Source organism: Choristoneura fumiferana, chromosome 20, assembly GCF_025370935.1.
Source record: "Choristoneura fumiferana chromosome 20, NRCan_CFum_1, whole genome shotgun sequence".
Lineage (NCBI taxonomy): Eukaryota > Metazoa > Arthropoda > Insecta > Lepidoptera > Tortricidae > Choristoneura > Choristoneura fumiferana.
Window position 1 is genome coordinate 5,670,592 of NC_133491.1, and position 8,281 is coordinate 5,678,872.

The following is an 8,281-nucleotide window of genomic DNA, read 5'->3' on the forward strand; positions in this document are numbered from 1 at the left end:
CTAAATATCACTATTTATTTCTTCGACGTATTATTATAAAACACCAGAAAAGTAGGTAAGGTTAGGTTAGAACTGTGGCTCTAAACAAATAAACCGGTACCTGAAAAATAGGTTAGGTTGGGTTAGAACCGCGACCCCAACAAAAATAAATCGCTGCCAGAAAACTAGGTTAGTTTAGGTTAGAACTGCGACCCCATCAAAAAGAAAGCTGCAGCGTGGCTTGGCAGCGTAGGTAAAAAACAAAAACAAAGATGACGACTGTTCTCAAATTTATAGTCTTCCATGTAATTTACTTGTTCAAGTACCCTTACAAATTTTAAAGTTCGCATTTGCATGACTGTGGGTTTAATAGAACTCAGAGACGTCTTGTTCTAATTAACGTTACCTCATTTCAAACTTAAACCACCAAAGACGAACGAAAGTTTTGGATAAAATAATGAAGAATGAGTTGGATACAAGAAATATTAAATGACAAATTAAATAGTTTAACTTTAATTAAACAGCCATGTGCAAGTCAGATTCGAGCTTCGGCTTCACATAATTTCTATAGAACACAACTGTTTTCTTATAACTGACGTAATGTTTTGCAGGTGGTAGGACCTTGTGCAAACCACCATTTTGCTCGCTAATCCTGCCGTGAAGCAGCAGTGCTTGCACTGTTGTGTTTCGGCGTGGAGAGTAAGACAGCCGGTGAAATTACTGGCACTTGAGGTATCCCATCTTCGGCCTCTAGGTTGGCAACGCATCTGCAATACCCCTGGTTTTGCAGATGTTTATGGGCGGTGGTGATCTCTTACCATCAGGAGACCCACTTGCTCGTTTGCCATCCAGTTGAATAAAAAAAATTTTTGAACATTTGGTCAATATTTTTTTGCGTTTAGTGTTCAGAAGCATACACACCGCCACACTATCTGTCTAATGTATCTTCTATCTATCTGTATACCTAAATAAAAATGAATTACCGAAATGTATGACGCGCATTACTTCCGAACGACGGGACGAATTGGATAAATTATTTTTTGTTGTGTTCGTTATTGTTACGACAAAGTTTGTGTGGGAAAAAAAGACTGGAACGGGATAGAAACCGCGGGCAACAGCTAGTATACAATAAACGAGTAGTTTTTTTATTTATACCTACTATTTCGATTAAATTTTCTGTGTGGGGATTTTTGTGGGTGAAAAATCGATCTAGCTTGCTTTTATCTCTAGAGAATCGTGTTAAATATCCACCAAAATTAATTGACCACTTCAAAAGTACAAACGACAATTCCGATGGTCTTATAAGTTTTTTTTTAGATAACGTTAAAATGATACCCCACACTATAGGGTTGGATGAGAAAAAAAAACACCCCTACTTTACGTTTATGGGAGGTACCCAAAAAAAAACGTTTTTTTAATTTTTTACTGTACCATTTTGTCGGCATAGTTTACCTAGATATATATCCGTGCATAATAACAGCTTTCTAGCTTTGATAGCCTCTGAGCAAAGCCGCGGACGGACGGATAGACGGACAGACAGACATGGTGAAACTACAAGGGTTCCGTTTTTGCCATTTTGGCTCCGGAACCCTAAAAACCCTAAGAGGACTTGTCTTTTTTGATTGGCATTTTGACATCATTCATTCATTCATTTCATTGAATTAAAAGTGATGGCCTAGTGGTTTGACCTATCGCCTCTCAAGCAGAGGTTCGTGAGTTTTTCGAAATTCATGTGCGAAATAAAATTTGAAATTTACTACGAGCGTTAAAGTGAAGGATCATCAACAGGAAAACATCGTGAGGAAACCTGCACACACCTGTGTAGTAACTCAATGGTATGTGTGAAGTTCCCAATCCGCACTGGGCCCGCGTGGGAACTACGACCCAAGCCCTCTCATTCATAGGCTGGGATGATGGGATGATGATACGGTACGCTTTTCTAATGGTCCTTTACGATATAATAAGCATTATGTTGTATGATATGTTTAGCCTGAATGACATAAATCCAAAAATTCAAAATGGTGATAGGAAAATGAATTGTTATTGCAATAATCCAGCGTTACTAGCCAACAAACCTTTCGAATATACAGATTCAACCTGTTTTTTTAAGTTAATTGAAAATCTTTCAGATAAATTAAGGTATTGTTTGTTTTGTGGAACGGATAATGAAGTATGCAAAATTAATCATCTACGTATACGATCGTGAATAAATTGGAGATGCATGAAAGTGTATGCAAATTTTAATTGACCGATTCAGATACTTTGCAAAGGTCCATTAATGAATTACCTTATTTTTAACCCCCCACGCAAAAAGAGGGGTGTTATAAGTTTGACCGCTATGTGTGCGATTTTTTTATTTGAAGCAAGTCTTCTAGCGATGGTTCTTAGCTTAGACATGTTTCATCAAAATCGTTTCAGCCGTTTTTGAGGTATTGAACTTTGAAGTGACAAACTTTTTGCTGGTTAGTTTATTATCTTACTCCTTTTGAGAAAAAAACCGACCAAGTGCGAGGCGGACTCGCGCACGAAGGGTTCCGTATCATCTATACAACATTCATTAGACATAAGCAAAAACGGCAAAAAAATCACGTTTGTTGTATGGGAGCCCCACTTAAATACATATTTTATTCTGTTTTCAGTGTTTGTTGTTACAGCGGCCATAGTTGATAATCTGTGAAATTTAAACCGTCTAACTATTACGGTTCATGGGATACAGCCTGGTGATAGACGGACGGGCGGACGGACGGACGGACAGCGGTGTCTTAGTAATAGGGTTTCTGTTTTTACCCTTTGGGTACATAACCCTAAAAACAACATAGTTCATATGGGGCAGAGTTTTCTCAACAATTGCTAAAAGCAATAAAAAATCCTTTAACGATTTAGAACAGTCAAATTAAAATGTCACATCTTACTTTAAATCTCATCAATCAGGTATACTCGTTGGTACACTATTTACATTATATACAAGGTATTAATTAAACAACTGAAACCTGCAAGCTTTTGTTCAAAATCGTGAGTAAGATCGATTAGGTACACAATAATTTAAATCAGGCTGCTTTCTTTAAGTTCTCTTTTACTACGACCAGTCTGAAAGTTAAATGTGTTATATAAGTAAAGAAAAAAAATCTAAGATGCTGTTTATTCTTGGTTGCCCTGAAACCCAACACAAAAATTCAGAGATCGGCATTTGCTGAGTGGCATCCATTTTGGTGCTTCGTTAACTATGGTTAAATATTTAGATTAAGATTTCATGTACAAACTTTTTTAAAACCAAATAAATCAATTCTATTCTATTCTATTATTTGCATAATATTAAGATAACCGTTTTCCTGTCAGTATTGGTATTCTAAAACAAACATTGAAGTGCAACAAGTACTAATGGCTAACGTTAATCAAACCTCTTTTCCTATATTCGCTCATACTCGTATATACCTAAACGAAATTGTAAAGCAAAACTTTGCTTTCCGGAATTTTACTCCATTATTTATTATGCAAACTCGTATCATTGGTTTTACCTCATCATCATCACGACGCTCGTGGCCCATTTAACGCCCATGCCCATCTAAGCCATTCAGTGTTGCCAATTTAGCGACTTTGTCGCTAGAACTAACGACTTTTGCTTATGTCTTAGCGACCAAAAAAAGTTTTGACGACAAAAATGGTTTAGCGACTTGTCTGGCGACTTTTGGAATACAAATTTAAACAGTTCTAGGACCAATAATGGATACATTTTTTCAACTCGACAACGACGATAATTATACAGTGCCAAGAGATCTATATGGAAAGCGACAAACGCGCTTGCGCACCAAATTCAAATTTTATTTAATTAAAGCTCTATTCGTTTATGGTCTAGCTTAAGCTATTTAAAAAAATATTCAAATCATTTTCAGTGAATTCGGAAATCTTCTAATTTGTTGTTTTTTTTTTCACATCCCAACCTTTCAGACCACCAGTGGCCTCTTGTATCTCTCCCAGACAAAGTCCTCAGTCTGCTCGCTTTGATTTTGAGTTTAGCGACTCGAGTTTTTAGGAGTTGGCAACACTGAACCCATTCAAGCTCGACGAGCTCTCGTCATTACCAGGAGCTGTGTATATTTTCCATTTGATTTTACGAAAAATGCCAAGTTTACATGAACTTAGTGACAATGTTTAGTACTTAAAGCTTATTAGTAGGTAACTTGTAAAACACTAGATTTAGAGGATCTTAGCAACTCATGCTTAGTAATTATAATTTTCACATTTCACATGTAGTTTACACAATTATTTTAGGTATAACTTTACTTACTTTGGAGGTCAATTTCTCCGAATAAGTTGAGTTTGGGTTAGCTAAGAAAAACGTGTTCAGTATCTTAGACTACTATCTAACATATTATTATATCAAAATAAAACAGATCGTAGTTGCGTACCTTTTTTTGTAAGTATTTTGCAGTTATTGTGAAACATTCTAGCTTAATAAAGTCGATAATTTCGATTATTTATTAATTCATCAATATAAAAATACATCAGTTAAAAACATCAGTAGTCCAATAGTAAGTGCAAGTAAATAAAAACTGATCTTGTTTATGAAGAGACAAATACTCCAGCTAAAAATATTATCTTCACTTGCCGAGTGATGTGAACGTCAAGTAAATATAGAAAACTGAAGACTATGATACCTACTAATCCATTCTCTCATGAGACACCCTGCTGTCATCTCTATTGCTAATTACATAAGATTTAAGATGCCAACTATTGGGACAGTGACGAGCACTCGTACGTTTACCTTATGTGAACAATCCTACTTATATTATAAATGCGAAAGTTTGTGAGTGAGTGAGTATGTTTGTTACTTCTTCATGCTGAAACGGCTGAACGGATTTTGATGAAATTTGGTATGTGGATAGCTGGACATCTGTAATAAAACATAGGCTACTTTTTATTCCGATGATCCCACGGGATAGGAATAAAATCTCAAAACAACTACCGCTGGGCTTAGAGTAATGAAATTTGACATGACTGTTTTTAATGTAACGTCAATGAAAACCACGATTTAATTTTGCCTTTTTAATTTGATAAAATCCCTAAATTTCTATTCAGCTGCTGAATCTAATGATTTACGTGTGCGTAGCCGCGGGTAAACATTAGTATCTTGATATTTGTCACTCCGCAGTTAAGTCTCTGGCCAGGAACACTAATGAAAATTACTAAACTCATGTAAACCTAGCATGTCGTGTTTGTTAATATGTACATCTCCAAGACATCAAAAATACCTACACTCTATGTCACTAACCATAAGGTCGTGTAACGTTGAAACGATAGCTGTATAGATATGTAAGATCTCGACTGCGTACAACTGCGTATGTGTAAGTTCGTTTTAGTAAGTTTCAGTGCTTCATTAAATAGAACATCAGAATTCCATTAAATATTTCGTTATTCAAAACAAAAAGCTACTGAGATCGCGAATTATATTTTATCTAAGTAGTCTACATCATTAATGACTTAACAATTTTAATTCAATCAGTATATACGTAGTATTTTCGGATTAATATATTACCCATTTAATTGGATTTCCATCAAGTGTTTGGCTGAGTGCGTTAATTTTTTATAATGCCCCTCGACTTTTTAATTCCTTTTTAGTCGAAGAGTTTTCATTGGTTTCATCGTTTCAGCCTTTTCGTAAAAGTTATAAGTAAGTTTATTGAGTAGGATATTATTATTTTTTACTTGATTTTATTTAACTTGTAATGTTTGTATATCTTTTTTTTATCAAATAGCTGGCAAACGAGCATGCGGGTCACCTGACGGTAAGTGATCACCGTCACCCATGGACACCTACAGCACAATTAGGACTGCAGGTGCGTTTGCGGCCTAAAGGGGGGGGGATATCTACATGTATAACTAATATATTTATGGGTTAAGAGAGGCAACAGGCAACCCTCGCGCCGGTAGCTTTCTCGCGCAAAGAATCTCAATCGCAGTTCAACGCGGGAATGCTGCCTGCGTGATGGGCACCATGCCAAGAGGCACACCTCTCTTTTTTAATTAAAGTTTTAGTTTTAGCTATTTCGTATTGTCATTTGGAAGTAAAAATATAAATCCCATTTATTCCCCATCCCGTGGGTATTTCGAAAAAAAAAATATTAATAAATTATTATTGACGTTTTGACCACATTGCAGTGGCCGCGATTAACTCGTGACCGTTCTTTATTAAATTGTTATTGTAAAAATACATACATGTATGGGTGGTACAGTGGTACCAAATGATCCGATGATACTTAAACAGGTGATTGTGTTGCTTAAACTGAACAACTTTCTCCAAGGAATATAGGTTAAAAAACTATTTTTTTTTCGCCTTTCCTTAGTAAGTCGGTCATCTAACATTTTGTACCTATAGGAGTATGAATTTATTTTTTCGTTTTTTACCTATGTTCCTTGGAGAAAGTTGTTCAGTTTAAGCAACACTATCACCTGTTTAAGTATCGTAAGTTTATGTAAATCGTGCAAGTTTTATTACATTTTTTTATGTAGCCTGTATTATGTCCCACTGCTGGGCAAAGGCCTCCCCTTTTCTCCGCCACTCTTCCCTGTCCTGGGCATGCACCTGCCAATCGAGCTGAAAAGCGCTCAGGTCGTCCCGCCATCTCCTCTTGGGTCTGCCTCTGCTCCTATGCCCATCCCTCGGATCCCATTCGGTTACGATTCGTGCCCATCGGTCCGGGTGCATGCGGCAGACATGTCCAGCCCAGTCCCACTTCAGCTTGGCGGTCTTGACACCCACATCTGTGATACGAGTTTTAGAGCGCAGTATCGTGTTTCTGATTCGATCAGTTCTTCGAACACCCAGAATACTGCGCAGTTGTATTACATTGCGAGGCCGTAAAGCCAACGAGTTTGTAGTGGTCAATCGAGCGCCGCAATTTAATGCACTTGCACGATTTTTTTTGCAAGTCTAAAAGCTCGGCTTAACGACAAACTACCTTAAAAGCTCGCAAAATATGAGCGCGGCGTCGATTCATACAAAATCCTCGATCAGTATTCCAGTCTCGTCCCTGTAACTCGACTCAGCATGAAAGCAATTAGCCGAAGAAATAGTTTTTCCTGGCCAAACTGGTACTGATTCAACTCACGCGCCCACCTTGGGAAATAACAAAGTTTAGCCGTGCTTGTGGAAAGTTGTAGTATTAACCACTTAATATGGCATGGACATTATTTATGTACGGTGTAGTAATTTGTTCTATAGGGTGGATTTGCTTGAAAAATTTTATGCTTACGATGGCAGAAACTTTCACCTTTAATATTAAGTAATGGAAGACAGGGAAATTTATGCACACGACTCAATTGTTAACGGCGTAGAGGCGTGTTTAGATATTTTTGATTGAATTTTTGCTCACAAGTTTATGAACTCGACTGTATTCGACGCCTGTTTTTTCAGTAAAAGTACGTTGTATTTAGGTATCATCAGCCAAATATGTGATCTACCATTCTAAAGTTGATAATCGTTTGCACGTCATAAAACAATAATGCCAATAGACGTGTCTGTCAACTTGAAAGTTCGACTGTAGCGACGGATTCATTTGATAGGAACTTGTTTAAAAATTGATCGACCACTTATTTGGCTGATGGTACGGTTTACTCACGATGTTTTCTACGAAATGCCCGGGCGAGACGTTTGACATGAACTGAATGCCTAGTACCACGAAACTCAGTTCACGCAGTGACAAGTGATGCCCGTCATTCAGTTGGCGATAATTAAGCGACAGTTCCTATTCCGAGACGTTATCATAATACTGGCCAACTCTCGGCGACCAGATTTTGCAGCAGCTATAAAAATGGCTTGAGTAACAAGATACTAAAATGCATTACATAGTCACTGGCTGCAGAGCTTGTCATCAATCCCGACAGTTACCTTAACAAGATAAGAGTTTATATTCTACGCTTCAGCTTTGTTTCTGCTTACTTCAGTAGAACCTAGTTTTTAGGGTTCCTTGGGCCATTAAGCCAAGCCGTAGTAGCCTAGTGGTTTCACCTATGGCCTTTTAAGCAGGATCGTGGGTTCAAACCTGGGCTTCTACCTAAAAGTTTTTCGCAAGTGGGAATTTTCATTTTATTTTAAATTTACCACGATTACATAAGTACCTGCGAATTTTTCAACTATCATTATTTTTTCAATTATAGGGAGAACAATCGACTCGGTTAAACGTTATTACCATCCCACGTGTATTAGAAAGAAAGAAATAAAGAGAGAGATTATTTTGATTCCATCAAACTAGAAATAAAACTATACTTGGTTTGGATAGGTATTTAAATAAATCTAAACAAACTT